We start from the raw sequence: 22,620 nt of genomic DNA on the forward strand, positions 1-22,620 counted from the left end.
ATGCTTAGTTATAGCAAGCTTAGATTAATAGCTAGAATTCCAAAGGCATTAAGGCAACTCAAAGCCATCTGTTAGGCCAGTCATGTGTTTTTACCTCATGGAGAAGCTTAAACTCTGTGAAAGCAAAGAAGAATAATGTTAGGGCTGTGTTTTTGTGTCACTGAGTAGAGATTCAGTCAAACATAACATTGCTATTTTAGGGCAGAATATTTCAAGTCGACATCTCAAACAATGTAGTTTCTGATAAAATGTGCCATTAATTTCTTCACTGAGTTTTCTAAATTCAACACAATATTGCAAATACTGGTGTAGGGCCAATTAACAATAATTTAATTTCTGTTTAGTGAAATTCTCTCTTTCTAAGTTAAGATTAAAGCATTTAAACTGTCTTTTACTGATGATTTCTATTCTGCTTGTACAAATGACCTTGTAAGAGTTCCCCATAAGAAATTTTTAAATACATGTGTGTTAGGTGTTGAAAGTCAAAACAATCAAAAATACTTGTTTTGAGAGTGAATTAAGTAGTGCATTTGTTGTGTAGTTAAAATTATTGTGCTCATTTCCAAAGATTATGTCTGCACTATAATATTTGTAAAAGATAAAGTTTCCATTATTTTACAACTTTTAAACATATCTTTATGGTATCATCATGACTATATCCTCGTATTTAGCATCTGCTGTGTGCTAGGGGCTGAAACAAGACTGACGTTCTGAAAACAACGGGGTAGTATAGCCATTATACTCCAAGTGCTTCTGAAATAGTTAAGTATGTGTGTAATGAGCATATTGGCTCACTTCTTACTTTTTCAACCATATTTTGGAATTATGTAGAAATGAGCAAAATATCAAGCCTATATAATTGATCGATAATATTGACAATTTCTACTAGAACTTCTATTATAATATCCATAATATAAAGCATAGGAATTAGTGATAGATTGTTCTAGCAAAAGAAATATTTAAGAAGCCGTAAACCTTCTGTAGTAAAGAAAGTGTCAATTAGTACAGAATGAGTACTAAACCATTTTTTTTCTTATTAACTACTTGACAAAATTTAATGTATGAGATGTAATTTTAATTTATAAACTATATTATTAATGATAGTTAAATGTATAGATATACATTATAGAAAATATAGTTAAATATAATATATTATGTACCTATATAGAGATATGTTATGTAATATATGATAGTATATATGTATATGTGTATATATATGTATGTGTGTGTGTGTGTATATATAATTTGTGGAAGTGACTGCTTTATCAGTTTGGAATTTAGTCTCTATATCTAATTTGATGTGCATGTATAATGGCATGGAGTCTTATTTCTGAGATACACCTTACGTAATGACATGAGAGAGCCCTATAACTTCTGTGGTCCACCAATCTGGTGTCACGGGTGAGGTGAGGTTAGAGGCTGGCTAGTGACATTTCTTCCTCCTCTTCTTTCAATATGATACCTTTTGCAAAAAGGAAGGATGACTGACTTTATATTTTTAACTCTACTTACAGTTAAGTAGGCTCAGACACATAGCTTATCATAATTGTTAATTTCCTTTTCATGTGAAGGGTAGGTGTATGTTTCTAATCAGAGTGGCTCTTCTTCAAGTGAGAGAATTTATATTACTTCCATTTTGTGAATCTTATATCTTTACCACATGGTTTCAAAGATCACCATGCATATTTGCATCAATATAGTGAAGAGGGAAGGAATATGGATTATAAATTATAAGGAAGATTTCTTTATAGGCCAGACTTGAAAGTAGCTTTCGTCACTTCCTACAAAATTCCATTGGCTAGAAACTAGTCGTTTGCCTCCACGCTATTACAAGGGATGTTGGGAAACATCATTTAGCTGTATCCCAAGGAAAAAGAGGAAATAGGTTTGATGATGAGCTGGCAGTCTCTCTTCCAGTGACCAATCATTAGCTATTTTGAAGATTATAAAATAGCCAGCATAATAATTATAAATATGTATTTATTTTTCTAGATGGAAGATTTGTCATATTTTTGATATGTAGAGTCCATTAGTGATTCTGTTTTCTTGTCTGATCCTTTTTTCTCTGACTTATGCTTGCACCACTCTTCGGAAGGAGCCTGACAGAATTTCTAAATAAATGGTTATATCTGATGGGTAAAATTCCTCATATATCAGTCAGTGCTTCAACCATAAAAGAAGAGTAGGAAAAGGCTTCCTTCCTCGATGAGCCTGCATCTAACTGGGGAGACAGAATTATGATCCTCAAAATGTATCTGCTGAAATGGCTGGTAGAGGCAGAGGAGATGGGAATTTAGTAAAGAGTAAGATCATTATGGATTGATGCATGATCAAAGTTCTTTTTCGGCTAGAGTATGAAGAAAATGTAGTATAGATGCTTGGAGATTGTAGTGCTGCTATGGTGCCAAGACAATAGTCAGTGCTTACACTGTTGTTACTTAATTGGAATAGATGCCATGTGTTTGTAATATCATTAAGTGCAAGGTAGTGCACTACATTAATGATACCATGGTAACTGCCTCCACAAGGAAGAAGCACAGAAGTAGGTGAGGATCTCAGTGACTATAAGACAAATAGAGGTTGACTGAAAAACACAGGTAAAATTCAAATCCTAGCCTGGTTTATAAAATTTTGGGGAATTACATGGTCTAGAGAAACCAGGGACATTTCCCATAGTATGAAATCAATTATTATCCCTTAGTTTTACCTCTACAAGACAGGAAGTCAAGACTGATGGATCTTCTCAGTGTTGGCAAAATCACATTTCCCATTTAAAAAACACTTCTGGTCCCTATTCACAAATAATGCAGTGACAAGCATTAAAAGATTTACAAAGGGTGTGGCTGTCCTGTTGGGACTGTTGACAAGACATTATAGTGTCTTCACTAAAATGCAATATAATTAGTGCTACAGGAAATTAAGTACTACTAACCAAAAGAGACTCCCTGAGATTTGGATTCAACTCCTCTTCCTTATTGCCCACTTGAAGGACACCTGGTAATTTTCTTTACTTGGTGCTTATAGAACTCTCACTAGTAAAGGACATCAGATATTTCTGAGACCAGAAAAAATGATTAGCTTTGGATAATTTCAGTGAAACATTCAAATTAGAGAGGGAAAAGATCAGGAAAGCAAACTGATCAAGTAGAAACAGTATATTCAAGAGCACGTGATTGGGGAAGCTCAGAGGAGTTAGTTCACTGGCTTTAGGAGAAGGTTATTTATTACTTGTCAGCCAAAAGGCAGCCTTCTAAGCACCTCCCTGACCTGTCATTTTGGTTATAAAAGTAGCTTCATGTATAAAAGAGAACTAACCCAAAGCCTAAGTAACCTAAGTCTTTATTTTAAGCCAAGTTAAATTTAAATTATTTTATATCTAATAAAGAAATATGCAAATCTTATGTATAAGAATGATCATGTTAAAATACTTTGAATGAAGATCTTTGAAACCCTATAAAAGATTGAATTTTTTTAAAATCCTTACCTTAAAAATTAAAATTAAACTTTGAAATATGCAGATGGAAAAGTGAGGCTCTTGGAAATCATAATCATTGTCAAATTCACTAATAAAATAGGATGACATCTATAATATGCAGTCATGGATCAAGGAAGATCAACTAGTTTTCATCTAGCAAGCTAGTTATTTGTCTACACTTCAAACAATTGTCTTTCATTGAATTAACGTATAATTTTCTGATTCATATCTGATTCATGAGACATTCAAGAAGTTAAAATTAGGGGATCTGGAGAGATAAATAAAAAGTATGATCAACACGGAGAGACTCTGTACATGTATGATTACTGCTGTTATTTCTTACAGTTAGTTTTGAACTGTTTAGATGGGTTATCACCCCCTCTTTCTCCCTTTTTCTACACACACACACACACACACACACACACACACACACACACACACACACACACACACACACACACACACACACACACACTCCTTACCCTGAAACCTGTTAAGGCCCATTTTATTTGGTTATGTAAATCATCATATTTAGGTAAGAAGACAGATCTTTTCCGTTTGTTTTCTTTTTTTCAATCATGAGGAGTTTCAAGAGACAATCAGTTTTGTCAATACTCTCATTAAATATGTCTCCTTAATTTTTAGATAACCTTCCAGAAGTCTGACAATGGTAGAGACTCCCCTGCCCTTTCCGCTTCTTCCCAAGAATCAAAATTTACCCTCTCCTTCCTCCCTACTCCATCTGATAATCCCAGGGGCCTGGTCATCAGAAGTTAAACCAAAAGGGGAGGGAATGAAGAAGCTGAGAGCCCTGAAGGGCCGGCGGGGGATGGGGGGTGTGAGGGCAGCAGGGGAAGAATGTGGAGGCTTCTGTAAGGTGACTGTGAAGGACTAGGTTAGGAGGGTGAACATCCGTGTAGGAGACGGTGCTCAGGCGCATGCTGTAGACCAGAGGAGGCCCTCTCAGTCCTCGGTACCCTGTGGGCTCTGTGTGATCGACAGTCATCGTCTGACTTTAAGCAGATGATTAAAATAAATTCTGTCTTAAAATTCGCTGAGTGAATTTTATCATTTACGGCTTTTATTTGAGAGCCCTCTACCATCCTGCCCTTTCACATTAGCGTCATAGCACAAGGTTACCAATGCTATCAGTAATATAAATGAATTTCTGCACTTGTTTGTTCTGGAATGTTCAGTACGGGGGCATGGGAGGATGCAGTAGTCCTCAGGTAGAAATGCGCATCCATGGAAAAAAGTGGAAGAAAAAATGTTTTTTTATGGGTCACATTGAGAAGGTGAGGCAGTTCATTGTTGGTGGGCATGCTGCTTATTACAAATGTTCTTGTGCCTGTTTATTCACATCTATTGCACTCAGCATCTAGAAATTCTTGAGAGCTGCAAAAAGGCCTTGTTAATGTCCACAGTGACTTCTTACCTTTGTAAAATATTCATAAGAATTCTTAAGTATGACTTTATGTGCTTATAGAGACTATAGAAAAAGCATTTTGTTTATATTAAGGAATGAACTATTAGCGCTGCTTATTTTATAGTTTCTATCTTTCAAGGGCTCATTAATTTCTATTTTTTGATTTTTATGTTTGCTTTTTGCTTGTTTTGTAACTTAACTCTTTATTTAGACTGTTGATAGTAAAGATGTGCATAGATTAACCATTCATTACGAACACTCTTGTCTCTGTGGACATCCAAAATGGGTAGGGAACTCACACTCAGAGAGTTCTTACAGTATTGGGGGCACATTTATAGCATAGTTTCTGTTTAATCCTCACACCAACTCTATAAGGTAGATATCCTTACTCATAGAGGTTCATAGAACTAAAATGATTTGTTCATGTTCGTGTACCACTAAAGAAGCAAGCTGGGATTGAACACATTTTCTTAGTGCCATCTCCAGCAATATTTCCACAGCGTTACAGCTAACTGTGGTTGTATTATTATACAGTTTGAAATAAGCAGGACAGTTGTAGGGAGAATATGGGGATGGAGCCCAAAGAGAGGAATTATAAAAAGCAGTCAACTGATGTCTGTGGGACTGAGAAATTGGTTGATAGAAGATATGTTTCATTTATAAGCTGTGTTAATGACTTGTCTTAACCATTATAGACTGTAACCTTTTAATATCAAACTCCTGTCTAACCCTGGGGTAATGTTCTGGGTGCTATTTGAGTCTCCTTTTAGTCAGTGGTCATTATTAAATCTTTTCCTATAATTTGAAATGAGCTCTACCAGTAGGGTATTTTCTTATTCAGAATTATAAGTAGGTCAGTGAAAACAGAGCTCTGTATTCTTTCTGAAATAGTCAATGATTTTCTTTCAACATGCGTGAAAGGTTTTAATGAACAAAATAGAAACCTGATGAGAAGGAAAGTTAAGCCCAGTTACTAATTGGTAGGAAAGATCAAATGGGAAGCAAACAAAACTTTCTTTTGAATAGATGAAGCATAGTAATCCAGTTATAAAACAATTTATGTTCTATATTCATAGAATACATGTATTAAATATTCCCATCATTATTTTAATCACTGAATTTAAAAACAAGGTCCTTAAAACATTAGGCACTGGGGCTTCCCTGGTGGCTCAGTGGTTGAGAGTCCGCCTGCTGATGCAGGGGACACGGGTTCGTGCCCCAGTCCGGGAAGATCCCACATTCCGCGGAGCGGCTGGACCTGTGAGCCATGGCCGCTGAGCCTGCGCGTCCGGAGCCTGTGCTCTGCAATGGGAGAGGCCACAGCAGTGAGAGGCCCGCGTACTGCAAAAAAAAAAAAAAAAAAAAAAAAAAAACATTACGCACTGGTATCATTGCAATTTATTATTTTTCAAAACATAATGTGGTACAGTAAACACTTTTACCTGGCTAGTGGATTTAAAAACTTAGCCCCAAATTGGTTAAAGTTATTAAGCTTTCTTTTTTCTATAATCAGAAATTTTCCACATAAAATTATTCTTTCAAAATAAAAGTGGTACATACACACAGCAACCAGAATAAAAAAAGCAAACACTTCTTTTTGCAGTAGACAGTCTCCCATCCCCCAGCCCCACTACACCTTTATCCCCATCTTCTGGAGAGTAACTTCTTGAAAATTAAAAGAAAACAAATTGACTGATTTTGCATTGTAGTTTTCCTTAAGCATTTTTAAATTTAAAAGTGATCTATTCTTTTCTCAAGTATTTATTTATTCTTCATTCTTAAAATAATTATGCCTTCTCATTTTTTACCTTATTTTCTATAGTTGTTTTTCTTTTTTCTTTTTCTTTTAATAAAGTACAGACATTGGCAGTCACAGCCACAGAGTGGAGCAAGTTTTAGGAATTGTAAGGATACAGATTTGAGTTCAACAAGCTCAACAAAAATGAAAATCTTTAATAATGAGCCATGAGTCCCTTGCTGCTGAATGCATTCAAGCTAAGGGTTGATGAAGCACTAGTGCCATCCTGGAAGAGATTTTCACATTAGGAAGAAGTTTGGACCACTCAGTGCTTAGTTAACTTGTAGATTCTACTGTTGCTTCTAATATCATGATAACCTTTGTGGTAAAGACTTGTAGGGCTCACACACACTGGTTCCTGTCTCCTTCCTGGCATATGGGGATTATATTTTGCTGCCCCCTCGTAGCTAAGCAGGGCTATGTGACAAGTTTTGTCTGTGGATTGTGGGCAGACATCAAGTGTGTCACTTCCAGGCTGAAGCAGTTAATTGCTGGCATAGTTCTTAATGTCTTTCACACTTGTGCCTGACAATTAGGAAAGTGACCCCATAGCAAAATGGTGGGGCTACAAGATCCAGGCAGTCTGGACTACTGAGAAGCTACATGGAATCTAAAGTGATGTTGCATGAGAGAGAAATGAACTCTTTTTTTTTTTTTTTTTTTTTTTTTTTGCAGTATGCGGGCCTCTCACTGTTGTGGCCTCTGCCGGTGCACAGCACAGGCTCCGGACGCGCAGGCTTAGTGGCCATGGCTCACGGGCCCAGCCACTCCGTGGCATGTGGGATCTTCCCGGACCGGGGCACAAACCCGTGTCCCCTGCATTGGCAGGCGGACCCTCAACCACTGTGCCACCAGGGAAGCCCAGGAATGAACTCTTTCAATGTTAGGAGATTGGACATTCGGACATTGTTAGCACAATATATGCTTAACCTTATCTTGACTAATACTATGCTTTAACGCTGAAAGGTATGCTTAAGTTTGTTTCTTATCTGGCATCCATACGAGGAAGTACAGCGTCTCAGTTAATTATCTCAAAAGCTGTGCAAGGTCAATGTGTCCCCACTCTCATTTTCCATATAGGGAAGGCTCAGAGAGGTTAAATTACTAGCCAAAGTAGTTGGTAGGAAAATTGGAATTTAAACTTTGGGAAAGGTTGCCTAATACAATACAGAACTCCCAGATAAATTTGAATTTTATGTAACCAAAACTACTTTTTTTTAGTATAAGTATGTTGCATGGGACATATGTATACTTAAGAAAAAAAAAGAAACACAAGCAACAACAACAAAAAACACTGTTCTTTATTGATACCCAGATTTACCTGGAAATCCTGTAACTTTAGTTGCTAAATCTGGCATGCCTTACTTAGAGTCATTAAGGCACATGCTGTGTCTATAATTTCATAATCACAATATATTCTATACGCTGAAGAACAGTGTAATTTTTAAATTACAACCTGAAAGGCAAAGGTAAAAAGGTAAAAAAGGCATGGCTTATTATTTTTCCAGATTATTCTCAAAGAATGTGGATAATTTGACATGAATGAAACTGATATACGCATTGCTCCTCAGCTGAAGTGCAAAGACCTGGCTGCCAGCACTTGGTCTAAGCCAGCATGTGGTAACAGCAGCAGACAAACCCCAGGGCCCCTGCCCTGCTGGCATTTGCCTCACTGTAGGACTTTCACCAATTCATCACATTTGTTCTTGTGGATGCTGCACTGTATCAGATGGTTAATAAATTAACATAATCCTCCTATGGATCCCAAATCTAAAACCTTGAAGGAGAAAGTCAAGTTTCCTTTTTTTTTTTTTTTTTTTTGCAGTACGCGGGCCTCTCACTGCTGTGGCCTCTCCTGTTGCGGAGCACAGGCTCTGGACGCGCAGGCTCAGCGGCCATGGCTCACAGGCCCAGCCGCTCCGTGGCATGTGGGGTCTTCCCAGACCGGGGTACGAACCCGTGTCCCCTGCATCGGCAGGCGGACTCTCAACCACTGTGCCACCAGGGAAGCCCCATGTTTCCTTTTTGGTTCTCTGAGGTGGAGGAAGATTTAACTGTATGCAAATTTCTCAGACTAATTGATCTTCCAGCTTTCTGGAGGTTGGGAGAGACATCAGAATTAGGTTACATTATTATATCTTTGTTTCCTAAAATGAAGTATTTGGAATACATAGCTCGAAAGACTCAGACAGCAATGCTTGTGACTTGCCAAGGACTGGCTGCTGGATTTTTCATATGACTTTTAGTGCAAAAGCATGCTTTCAGGCAGAAATAGTTTGCATTCCTTTCTTCTTTTTTCATTGTAACTCATATGATCTTGGAATAAACCCCATGTTTTGAGGTTGAGATTCAGCCTTTGAGTAGTTAAGCATCTCAAAGTCTGGCCAAATAAGTGTGTCTTTGTTGTGGGGAAGTAATAGAAGCAGCTTTCTCTGCCTTCCATTCGCGTTTCAGCTGCCATTTAATAACTCCATCTATGGGTCTGGCGCTGGGTAACAGACTGGCATACTTACACAGACGAATGAGACGTGCCCTCTATTCTCAAGGAATTCTCACACCATTTACAAAATATTAATTGCTAAAATGGAGGTAAATGACCAAAGAAATGGGAATGTAAGAACATGGAGTGATTAATTTTGGTTAATGATTTAGGATCATTATTTTAGTTAGTAAACTACTGATCATCTATGTGCCAGGCACTGTGAATACAGGGAATACAGATATGTACGATGCAAAAGTGGTCCTGGTCTCAAGAAGCTTGCATTCTAGTCAAAGAACCAGTGTGAACGTACACCCTCCCATCACACCCACACACTAACACACACACATGCACACAGAACAAGAATAAATGCCAAGCCCTGACAGTTAAACAAGCATACAGTTATATAAATTAAAAACATTACAAGTCGTGATACGTGATATGAAGGAAACAGATGCAGAGATGGGAACGAGGCTATCAGCGGAGAGCTGGGAAACATATTTTATTTTTAATGAGGATGTCAGGAAGGTTTTTGTGAAGAGGTGGCATTTAATATAAAAAGTGTTAAAATACTTCTTGAGATAGTGTGTGCCCTTACATTAAGTTTGAAATTTAGCTTTAATATATCATCTGTAACATCGGTAATTAATTTCTTTTCATTTTCCATTTCCATTGTAGAGAGAAGAAATACATACTTGCATTTACTTCAACCAACTTCTCTAGTTGGCAGAATGATACTTACATGTTTACATACAGAGCTAATAGTCAGCTGCTACACACCAGTAGTGGTGTTGTTAGTTACTGAAACATTGAAACACTTCACCAGTAATAGGCAAATAGCTTCCCAAGCCCAGTCCCATTAAAGCTGCTTTCTCATGAATCTTCATACCTTCTCATGATTCAACAACTAATTACAGGGTTAAAGCCAGGTGTACTGATCAGTGCATCTTTCTTACTGTTGTTAAATATTTTAAACATTACCATTGGTTTCATCTAATCACTGTCAAAAACAACTGATCTAAAATGGAATACTGTGATTGGCCTATTTACAGAAGGCCCCTGGAAGGTTCCAAGATGAGGAGCGTTCAGAGAGCCACAGATATTGGTTATATAATCGTATTGTTGCAAAATTACAATCAGTTTCCTCCAAAACTCTTAAAACATCAGGATTTTACATTCATGGACATAATCGATTAATAATTTTAGTCCTTTGCTCCTTAGTCCTAAAAACAGTCCGAATCCTTTTGACTTTCTCCATTAATTTGCCATAGTATGTATTTTACATGTCTTCTATTTTATTCTTAACTAAATGACGTTTATTATAAAAATGAATTCAATATTAAGAAAATTCAGAAAGCAATATGTGATCTGTCAGTGACCTGCTACCAGAATTTTCATGACTTTTAAAATAAGACCATACTTTCAAGCAGAAATAGTTTATAAAAGAAGGCATGATTTGTTACTGAATAATAGTTTTTATTAGTTTTTTTTTTTTTTTTCCTTTATTTTCTCTCTTCTCTCTCATTTGAGTCAGGCATGCTGTTGGAAATCTTTATGTGAACGGTAAGAATAACCTGAAAAAGACTGTTTCAGAAATTCAAAGCCAATTGAAGAGATTTCATTTCATTTTCTGGCAAGAAGGGCGAGAGGGTATCTTTTAAAAGCTGGTGCTGAAGCTTCTCTGGGTAAGGGAATGAGGTAGGGTGGGGATGAGTGGTGGTATGTTGGGAGGATTGTCCAGGGAGTAATGGGGACCCAGGAAGTGCTCTGTGGCAGAGAAACAAAGAGGCTGCCAACTCCCGCAAGGGTTGTTAGCATGGTGCACCTCGGAAAGTAGGACTTGAGTCACAGGATCCTAACCAAAGTAGTATTTCTGTACCAAATGTGTGGCAAGAAATGGAAAGCCACTGGACTTGGAAAATGAGGATGCCAGCAGTGACCTGGCTTTACTGAAAATTAGCATTCCTTCCCATAATTTCTTGCCATCATTTGAAGTTTCAGATTCTCATACTCTTGAATGGGGAAAAGACTCCCATTACTCATTGGAATTTCTCACACCTCAGTGGGAGGGGGTTGACGTAAGGAAAATAAGATAGTGTTTTTCTCACCCCTGAGTTTGTGGACCAAGATCTTCAACAGGCATCATGGAAAACACCCCATTCTGAGGGGGAAACAGATCTTGTTTGGTCAGTCCAGTGTTAGGAAAATATGAAATCATATGTCTTTAGGCCAAGCTTGCGCTTCTGGTATTCAGTAGCCTCAGTTGCTCAGTTGTCTCTCACCCTCCTGCCTGGCCTGAAATTCACTTTCCAACCCACCTACCCTCTCCTGTGGACAAAAACAGAGATCTTTAGACTCCTGGACTTTGAGTTTTTGAAGACCAAACTTGGGTCTTGGAAATTAATTCTTCTCAAAAAACATACTCACCAAATCATAATTCATACCTTTTTTTAAATTAAGATTTTAATCAGCTTGCAAGAAATACACACACACACACATACGCAGTAAATATTGAGATTCAAATGATAAGTTGACAAGACTAGAGAACAAAGAAATCAGAACAGAAGATCAATATGGGAGAAATTAAGAATGCATATGCTTATATATGTATATCATAGATTCCTAAAGAGTTGACAGCATTACAGAGTGATTGATTATTGAAAATCAAGAAACAGATCATGTTGTCCTCTATTTAAGACCATTGAATGACCTCCTGTCACACATGGAATAAAACCCTAATTACTTCTTCATATTACAGTACCAGCACTATCTATTCCTGCCCAGCTCTCTGACCTCCATGACAGGACACTAAGTCCACTACTCTTGCAGACTTCTTCTCTTCCTATTTTCCATCAACACTCAAGATTCTTGCCTTCCTTGGGGCTTTTGTTCTTGCTGTTCCATTTGTTTAGATGCTCTGATCCCAGCTCTTTGGCAGTTGTCCTGAATTAGTCAAGACTCAACTCTGGTGCCATATCTAAATGCCACATTCTCTTAATTTTGTCAATTTATTTAATTTCCTTCATAACATTCTCTCTATTGAAATTATTTTTTTCATGTGTTTCTTTACTTGTTTGTTTCATGTCTATTCTTTCCACCCTCTATGCCCACAAGAATAGATGTTCCACGAGAACATGTCATTTTCAGTCTTGCGTTTCCAGTACCTAGAACAGAACAGCTTCTGAAATGAAATGTACAAATATGATAAGAAAAGGTTGAATAAATAAGTGAATTCTGAGTTTCCAAGCAACAGAAGGGAAAAGAAGAATATGATCAGTTACATACTCTTCATTGTCCAAGAAGAAAAGGTTCTCCTGATTAGAGATCAATATTTTTTCTGTCAATAATAACGAAGAGATTTCGCTGATTGGGACAATATGTATTTTACAATGTCCTAAAACATATCCTGAAGGCATTCTTAAAAAATTGTTTTTTTCCATGATGTATTATCTTCTAAAATGATTACTAAGCTCATTTTGCTAAGCTTTTGTTTAGGATTTTTACATTTTTGTTGATGAGAAAAAATAGCCTCTAATTTCTCGTACATCCTGTCAGGTTTTGGTGTCAGAGTCCATCCAAATTGAAAGTATGAGTTGGAAAGTATTTCCTTTTCTTATGATCTGCAAACATTAATAAAGATTGGTATTATTTTTTCATAAGTTCTCGGAAAAATGTGTTCATTCTGGGGCTTTCTTTGTGACTGTACTAAAAAATTCGGTTTCTTAGTTATCCAGCCAGTGCTTAAGCCCATCAGATAGAGACAATAAGCAGGGATTTTTCTTCCTTATTCTAGATGCAGCATTTAAAGTTCAGCCTTATAAACAGGTTTAGTCTCCCAGTAACTTCTGCTCTATTGTGTCATATACAACATTGCAAAGGATAAGATTAGCTTGACCTGAGATGATATGGTGGTATCACCTGCCCCAACTTAATCCCTCGATTTTTTTAAAATTTATTTATTTATTTTTGGCTGTGTTGGGTCTTCGTTTCTGCACGAGGGCTCTCTCCAGTTGTGGCACTCTTCATCGCGGTGCGCGGGCCTCTCACTATCACGGCCTCTCTTGTTGCGGAGCACAGGCTCCAGACACGCAGGCTCAGTAGTTGTGGCTCACGGGCCCAGCTGCTCCGTGGCATGTGGGATCCTCCCAGACCAGGGCTCGAACCCGTGTCCCCCGCATTAGCAGGCAGACTCTCAACCACTGCGCCACCAGGGAAGCCCAGTCCCTCAACTTTTTTTCTTCATGATTATTCCATGATTTTATATATATATAGTTTGTCACGCCATAGTCAGGCACCCAGTCAGAGCCCATTGCATGTGTAGTTATTTGAGATTTAGAGGCATTTTATATATATATATATCCATATCTTCTTTTTAAAATTAAAAAAAATTGAAGTATAGTTGATTTACATTGTTGTGTTAATTTCTGCTGTACAGCAAAGTGATTCAATTTTACATATATATATATATATATATATATATATATATATATATATACCCACATTTATTTTTTTAAAATGTATTCCTTTCCATTATGGGTTATCATAGGATACTGAATATAAGTCTTTGTGCTATTCAGTAGGACTTTGTTGTTTATCCATTCTATACATAATAGCTTACGTTTGCTGTCCCCAGCCTCCCGCTCCATCCCTCCCTCAATCTCCTCCCCCTTGGCAACCACCAGTCTGTTCTCTGTGTCTGTTGATTCTGTTTCTGTTTCATAGATAGGTTCAATTGTATCATCTTTTAGATTCCACATATAAGTGATATCGTATGGTATTTGTCTTTCTCTTTCTGACTTACTTCACTTAGTATGATAATCTCCAGGTACATCCATGTTGCTGCAAATGGCATTATTTCGTTCTTTTTTATGGCTGAGTAATACTCCGTTGTATACATTGGGTTGGACAAAAAGTTCATTTGGGTATTTCCATAACATTTTACAGAAAAACCCAAACGAACCCAATCTGTACCACATCTTCTTTATCCATTCATCTGACGATGGTTATTTAGGTTGTTTCCATGTCTTGGCTATTGTGAGTCCTGCTGTTATAACATAAGGGTGCATGTATCTTTTTGAATTATAGTTTTGTCTGGGTGTATGCCCAGGAATGGGATTGCTGGATGATATGGTAATTCTATTTTTAGTTTTCTAGGAACCTCCATACTGTTTTCCACAGTGGCTGTACCAATTTATATTCCCACCAACAGTGTTGGAGGATTCCCTTTTCTCCACACCGTCTCCAGCATTTGTTATTTGTAGACTTTATAATGATGGCCATTCTGACTGGTGTGAAGTGTTACCTCACTGTAGGTTTGATTTTCATTTCTCTAATAATTAGCAATGCTGAGCATCTTTTCATGTGGCTATTGGCCATATCTATTTCTTCTTCGGAAAAATGTCTATTTAGGTCTTCTGCCCATTTTTGGATTGAGCTGTTTGTTATTTTTGTTGTTTAGTTGCATGAGCTGTTTGTATATTTTGGAAATTAAGTCCTTGTTGGTCACATCATCTGCAAATATTTTCTCCCATTCTGTATGTTGTTTTTTCGTTTTGTTTATGGTTTCCTTTGCTGTGCACAAGCTTTTAAGTTTGATTAGGTCCCATTTGTTTATTGTTGTTTTTATTTCTGTTGCCTTCAGAGACTGACCTAAGAAGACATTGGTACAATTTATGTCAGAGAATGTTTTACCTATATTATCTTCTAGGAGTTTTATGGTATCGTATCTTTTATAGTTAAGTCTTTTTTTTAAATTTGTTTTATTTTTATTTATTTATTTTTTGCTGTGTTGGGTCTTCATTGCTGCATGCGGGCTTTCTCTAGTTGTGGCGAGTGGGGGCTACTTTTTGTTGTGGTGCACAGGCTTCTCGCTGCAGTGGCTTGTCTTGTTGTGGGGCAAGGGCTCTAGGTGTGCGGGCTTCAGTAGTTGTGGCACATGGGCTCAGTAGTTGCAGCACAGGGGCTTAGTTGCTCTGCAGCATGTGGGATCTTCCTGGACCAGGGATTGACCTGTGTCCCCTGCAATGGAAGGTAGATTCTTAAACACTGCACCACCAGGGAAGTCCCTCTTATATTTAAGTCTTTAAGCCATTTCGAGTTTATTTTTGTGTATGGTGTGAGGGTGTGTTCTAATTTCATTCTTTTACATGTAGCTATCCAGCTTTCCCAGCACCACTTGCTGAAGAGACTGTCTTTTTGTCTTTTTCCCATTGTATATTCTTTTCTCCTTTGTCAAAGATTAATCATATCCCTTTCTTTAATTAAAATAAATCCTATGATTGTGTTGTATTTTTTCAACAAACTTGTCATTCGTTGAGCTTATAGTCAATCTAAACCTGAATTTTTTATACGTGTAGCTGATAAGGAAGTCACTTCCCTCAATTTTTTTTACCTTATACTTCTGCTTTTGGAGTTTGTCCCTGTTCTGTTTCACTTGCTCAGTTTTGCCAATTTTTATAGCCTGCTAAGATCTCTTATAATTCTAACCTATTATTTTCCTGATTTTTATATCCAGTTCTGTGTCACTTGTAAATTTGATTCATATGTCTACTATCTCTTTATTCAAAAATTTGACTCAATTTTAGTAGCTAAAGTTATACCCCAGAATTTTACAGAGTTGTTTTTTCATGTGGACTTTGCTCACTTAGTAATGACTCATTGAATAACCTTTCAGCCCACTGAAAAGCCACTTAGGGTTAATTTAGCACTCATTGTATTAGCTTTTGCAAGATAAAATCATAAGACTATTAAATTGCTATTCAAAATCAGCCACACTATGCCTATAACATTTTAGTAATCTTACAATAAAGATGTAAGGATTAAAATGAAGAATTGTTAAATATTTCCAAAAATCGTGCACGAGTCTGGAATAAAATTTAACTAAAAATAATGATATAGATTATGATCGTAGCTCTTTTTTAAAAAATATATTTTATAGGAACGCAATGCCCTCATTGATATTAGTACTTGATTAAAAACGTCCCCATCAATGTGGAGAAAGAATAATAATTATTTTAATGACAGTTATTGAGTACCCACCACATGCTAGATACTATAACAGTATTTGCAAACGTATTTTTTTTAACTTCCTCACAATCCTATGACCTAGGGTCTATTGCTGTCATTTTCCATATTAAGATACTCAGAGTTACTGGATTTAAATGAATTATCTATAAATAAATGCAGGTAAGCAAAAAAAAAAAACGAAAACAAAACCCTGAATTCACCTTTAGGTCATTAATGTGGTCTGCAATGTCCATAAATTTCATCACCTATTAATTATAATATGTTACATGGGGATCAGATCTCAAAATCATCAAATCCAACAGAACCTATTTAATTTGAAGAAACTGAGACTCAAAAGACATGACAGGAATTAATTATGTTGACCAAGTCAAATTGGAGAAATTCCAGAGTAAGAAAATTAAAATCATTCCACTTTTTTTAAATGGAAGGAAATGCCAGGGGAATATATACAACAGGAAATAACTTAATGAATTTCATAAATGCAGTTCTCATGGATGCCTTGATAACTTGGTATTGTTCATTGAGCCAAGTGACGTCAGTCATGTACGCACGCATATGTGCAAGTAACCCATGACCTGCAAGATAAAGAATACAATATTGTGTTTCCCTCATAAATGTGTAAGTCACCAGTTTAAACTTTGAAAATGTTGTGTTTTCATAAGTTCTACCGCACTATATTTCCTCTTTTCTAATTAAGTTTGTCATGCCACAGAGCCTATTCCATGGGAGGTTATCTGAGATTTAAAGACATTAAAAAGAAAGTAGCACCTTGAAATAAGTGCAGATAGTTGGAGAACAGATTATTAGTTTAAAGACAATCTGCCAACTACTTAAGTGACACCTCACCTTCAATTAATTCATTAATTTATACATTCACAGCAATTAATTTCTGGGGAATAATTAATGCCAAGGAACAGTTAAAAGATATACGAATCACATTAGTTATTTAAAAAGAATATGGTAAAACTATTTCTTTTTAAACTGATAAATAAACCCAATCCATATAACTGCAGACTAGAATTATTACAGTATTGAGTAGTGTTAAAATGAGACAAAGCAAAACACACGAAAGAAACATAGAACAAATATTATACTGGTATGGAAAGGCAGGTGTAAAATCTGTGCTGTGTGTTAACTATGACTTATTTAATGTCTACATTAAAGAGAAACCTCTGATATATATATATATAGCAATTCTTGGTTTTCTTTGGAGTCCAAATGTGATCCTTAGTATTTGATGAGAGACTTGGGCACCCTGATAAACTTAACTTTTACAATTGTTAGAAACTTAGCATTCTAAATTACATTCTAAAACATAGAAAAATGTTGAGTTCTCTCAAATTTATTGCATAAAGCTCTAAAAACCCTAATCCCAGAATCTCACAAAGACAGTGCACAAAAACAAAACTACACACAAATCTTATGTAGGGATATAGATACAAAAACTTTAAAAAAAATACTGGTAAGTAAATTTCAGTAGCTTATCAAAATATAATAAATTTTAATCAAGAATTTATTTAGGATATACAAATGGGAACTTAATTTTAGTAAAATGAATATTATAGTCTGCCAACAAGTAAGTAAAAGCACTGAGGAGTTCTTAGTAAATGCTTCAAAGGCATTTAAGAAAATCTAATACCTGTTTCTGATAAAAATTAACTCTGGATGAACTAATAACAGAAGACTATTTCCTTAACTTCACTAAAAATGCACATATAAGTCAACAGCTAGCACTGCAGTTAAAAGATAAATACTTTAGTAATTTTTATTGAAATCAAGATGAGACCATCGTGTTGCTATCACCACTATCATGAACATTGTTTTAGACGTTCCACCTTATGTCATGAGATATGAAATAGAAAAAAATATATTTACCTCCTGGAAATAAAGAGAATGAGTTTATGATGCTGCTGCTGTGCTGGTGGTGACGATGAGGGAGAAAATCAAGTTAGGTATTTATCTCATACATTATATCAATAAGAAAAATAAATGGATTAAAGCAGCTAGTGTAAAGTATAAATCTCTATAAAAAGAGGTAAGTAGTTGACTTAAGCAAGCAAGCACTTTTCCAGCACAAAGCCATTTTATTAAAAGAAAAATATTTATAAAAATTACAGACTAAACCACACAAATTGCACTTACAAATCCATTAAAGATACCGTCAGTTGACGAATGAGAAAATGTTGTGCACAGACAGTTTAAAAAATAAAAATACATGTTACCAGTGAATTTAAGAAAATCTGTGCAATCTTATAATAAAGTCAATTTCAGATGTTGTTTTTGACCGTTAAATTGGCAAAGACTTTGAAACATCTTTAATAGTCTTGAGTATGTAATGCTGTCCACATTCATACACAGCAGGTGGGCCTGTGGATATTTATGAAATTCTTCTTTAAAGAAAATTTGAAAAATATTAAACTATACATGCTTATGAGTTATGACATTTCGAGAACCGTATCATTAGGTAATAATCAAGTGTCTGATGACATATTTATACAAGGCTTTCATTGCACTTTCTTATTCTAGGGATAAATAATAAATAGTTGTCCAAAAACAGTGAATAAAAGAATTATAGCAAAGCCATATGAGCCACGAGAGATCCCTGAGAGCAAGAAACTTATTTGCCTTGTTCCCTGCTGTATCAGTGCATATAGAATGGTGTCAGGAGTGTAGTATGCCCTGAGCAACTATTTGTTGAATGAATGAATTGGAATAATATGAAACGTAATACTTATGCTTGTGAAGATTTATGGGGAGAATAATTACAACGTAAAGGTATATGAAAATGTGATAAAAATTCTATATAGAGTAAGATATCAGGGTTTAAAATATGATATTTAAACTTAAAAAGAGGTATTCAAGAAAAAATAAAATTATTAAGTATCAAAGCGATGGTTTTACAGGTTTCTTACACTTTTTTCTGTTTTCTAATTTTTCTATAAGATACATTTATTATTATTACTATAAAGAAAATGTAACCATAATTATTTGATATTTTAGATGTATACTGAACCAACCAAAATAAGCACAACTTTGTTCAAAGGGAAATACTGTTATGAGGACAGGACTAGATCTGTCTTGCTCACTTTTCTTTCCCAACGCCTTAGTGTGTTGTCTGAGTAGAGTATGGACTCAGTATTCATTCATTAAATGAATGAACCAGTTTTGATTTTGATGATTATATTTCAGAATCAAGTCCTTTAGGGCAGAATACCTTTCAAATATCTTATAATGACTTCAGTATTTTGTTCAACTTAGATTAGAGATAACCTAATATTGATTTTATTTCCATGATTCTTTAAAAAGTTGTGTCAATTTAGTTTTGCATGATCTCGAATTATTCTTTAAGTTTGACCTTGAAATGTTTTACAGTTAACAAACAGCCCTCTCTATGATGAGTGGTTTTATTCCTTTCACTAACAGAACCGCTTTGGATCTTCCACATTACTTGCTGTCATGATGTTTTTCTATTATAGTAATTATCATCACGTCTGTCTGTCTCTCAATCATTTTGACTCCTAACTATGTATCCATCTGTCTACTTTCTGATTTTTCCAGCCTGTGATCCCCATTTGAAGGAATACATGTTGTTTGTCTTTTTATCCCACACAGTTCCTAGCATACAATAGATAATCCATGTTTGTTTTTTCATCAACACACAGCAATCAGTGTCTTTCTAATCTATCAACAAATTCTATCAATAACTATTACATCCTCAATATAATGCTATTCGTTCCGTAAATAATTTATATAATTCCACTAAGAAGGAAATACTGATGTATATGAAAGATTAGCCCCACAGTACAGGAGTGAGCAAGTATTAAATGGTGTGGAATAGACCACAGTGCCATTGAAGATAAGAGGAAATTGTGATCAGTGAGGCTGGGATTCATCAGGGCCGGCATCAGAATGGAAGTAAATAGAAGTGTAGATTGAATTCTGCTTGCTGGGCTCCAAATGTTGTTACAGCCTGAGATATTGATCTGTTAAAGAAGTCAAGTATCTCATTCACTTTTGAAAATGAAATATTAATAAGAGTTCACAAATTTGCTTTTAGTGGGTAGATATTAAAGTGTTCATTGCCTCATTGGTGTTGCATTTTAATCAATATTTCAGAAATGATATGTGAATTATCTGATGAAATGTTAATGGGACATTACTTTCTTGCACTGTCCTCTAATATCATAGCTGATACCGAAGATGTAGCACCAATGTCAAAAATTAGGGAGTAAAATATGCTCTCCTGTGGGTCCCTGTCAAGTGTGGTAAATTAGCTCCTCTAGGAAATCATGAACTGACCTATTATTGTACATACCATGTCTGGTACACTTCTTCCCGATCTCACAGTGCCTCACGTTTCAAACATCTTTTTTATACACCTGAATGATTAAAACACTGATGAAAAACATTTCTCTGTTATAAATGCATATTTAAGTTTTGATTGATAATTTATGATAATATAGGAGATTTTAGTTAACAGCATCATACTCTACAGTCGGGAACTGTCAATCTTTTCAATGCTTTTCAAGTCACTCTAGGTGCCATTAGTGACTTGTGAGTAAACCTATGAAAAATGATGAAACTTTGAAGTCTTGTAATGTTAAATGCATTTTAAGTGTTTGAAATATGTAAAACTGTCTGTATCATGTGAATGAACTCTTTTCTTTAGCCTACCAGTAATAGGGCTTATGATAGGGTTTTTTGTTTTTTTTTTTTGCTCTCCTGTTATTTTATGATGGGTCAGAGGTTATTTAGGCCTCATATGCATATTTCTGAAAGGGCAGCATGCATTGAAAAAATGTCACTGCATTAATGTGTGCCATTCTTGGCTTCCTTGGCCATGCCCGCTTGTCACAATTATTGCCAAAGCAATGCCATTGTGTGTCCTGTGATTCTCTGCCCATGCAATTTAGACCAACCCATTTCAATGTTCTTAAGGTAATTATGTCCCTCCAAATGTCAGCTAAATGACTTTGACATTCAAGATTCATAACAGCTTTTGAACACCATGTTATCTGTGCTATTTGTAATTCATATTCATGCAAATCCCCAGCCCCAGACACATTACACCATCCCATCTGCTGAGAAGGTTCCTACTCCCTTCTTTGAATTGTAGCTGGCTAGAGAGGCTCTATACCTTTTGAAAATGCTTTTAAGGTATTTACCATCTCCATAGATTCTACTACAGGTAGAATGTTCTGACCATTCCAAGTGAGGAAACACCAAGATATTTATGTCAGCATGAATATTCTTTTTTTTAAATTTAGCAATTAATTGTTATCTTGTGGTAACATATAAATAAAATATACTACTATTTTCTTTCTTTGGGTAGTAGCAATAACTTTCCCATGTTAGTTATTGTTTGGCTAAGTTTATCTTTGGTTAATTGTAAAATAAATAAAATATATCCTGGTAAAACTTCTCAATAGAAGGAAAATGTATGGAGGTATGTCAAAAGAGGGACCACCTTTGCATTGTTATATGACATAGATAAAGTAAGTGTCTTTGACTGGAAGATACACACACACACACACACACACACACACACACACACACACACTCGTTCAATATAAACTGGAGAGCTAGTGAAATTATGTGGATAATCTAGGTAAGTTATTGTGGCTGTCCTAAGATCTCTCTGCCAGATATTTTTTAAAGTCTGTTTAAAAATTTTTGTTTTAAACAACAGCCATTGTGTAGTATTAAAAATTAACCCAACAACACAGTATCATGTTCATAGATGGCTAACCCTTTGAGAATAGCTCTTTATCCCATAGCATTATAAGCCCCTCAACACTTTTATCAGCCATATGAATTTATGTTTAATTAGCTGACCTCTCCAGTCGTTCCTGAGGAAAATAATTTCCTGTCATAAAATGAATATATTCCTGATGCTACTCAACCGAGAAATATACTTCATAGAATTGCTCATGTGAGCAGCAGTTTAACCACAAATCAATGCGAGTAATTTTGTGTCTGTCCCTGTGAATTACAATTTAAGACTTAAAATGAAATCATGCCACTTACTTCTTATTGGGAAATACAGGTGCCTCTCCTGTTCCTCAGCTTCAGCTACTTTTAATGCTAATTGTCTGTCTGTTTTAAATGTAGCTTTCCTTTGCCCCAGATGCATGCAAAGAAGACATTGTTTATGCTACATAGCCTAGAGGTAATTATAATAGAAAAGGTAGAATCTTAAAAATGAGGTGAGAATATCAGTCTTTTACACACAAATTCATTTAAAATAACTGAATTGTCTAATCAAATTAGACTTCCATCACTCCTGAACTGTTTGGAAATATTTTCTGTTATATATTTTAACTATTGTTGTTTAGCAATATTTATTCAAAAACAAGGTGAAAATCAAGTGTTATATCCTGATATACTTACATTGCAGTAATTAAAACAGATCACCC

The 22,620-nt window shown here is 35.7% G+C and overlaps 1 long non-coding RNA gene across 1 annotated transcript; it reads right to left on the bottom strand.

The window, feature by feature from the left end:
- Positions 1–5,872: 5,872 nt before the first annotated feature.
- Positions 5,873–22,358, bottom strand: LOC141278971 (uncharacterized). The gene is made up of 3 exons (XR_012332498.1): positions 22,232–22,358; positions 20,520–20,583; positions 5,873–6,242 (listed from the first exon to the last, which is right to left on the bottom strand). It is a non-coding gene; the product is annotated as an uncharacterized lncRNA (long non-coding RNA).
- Positions 22,359–22,620: the final 262 nt, after the last annotated feature.

This window comes from Tursiops truncatus, chromosome 6 (assembly GCF_011762595.2).
Source record: "Tursiops truncatus isolate mTurTru1 chromosome 6, mTurTru1.mat.Y, whole genome shotgun sequence".
NCBI classification, from domain to species: domain Eukaryota; kingdom Metazoa; phylum Chordata; class Mammalia; order Artiodactyla; family Delphinidae; genus Tursiops; species Tursiops truncatus.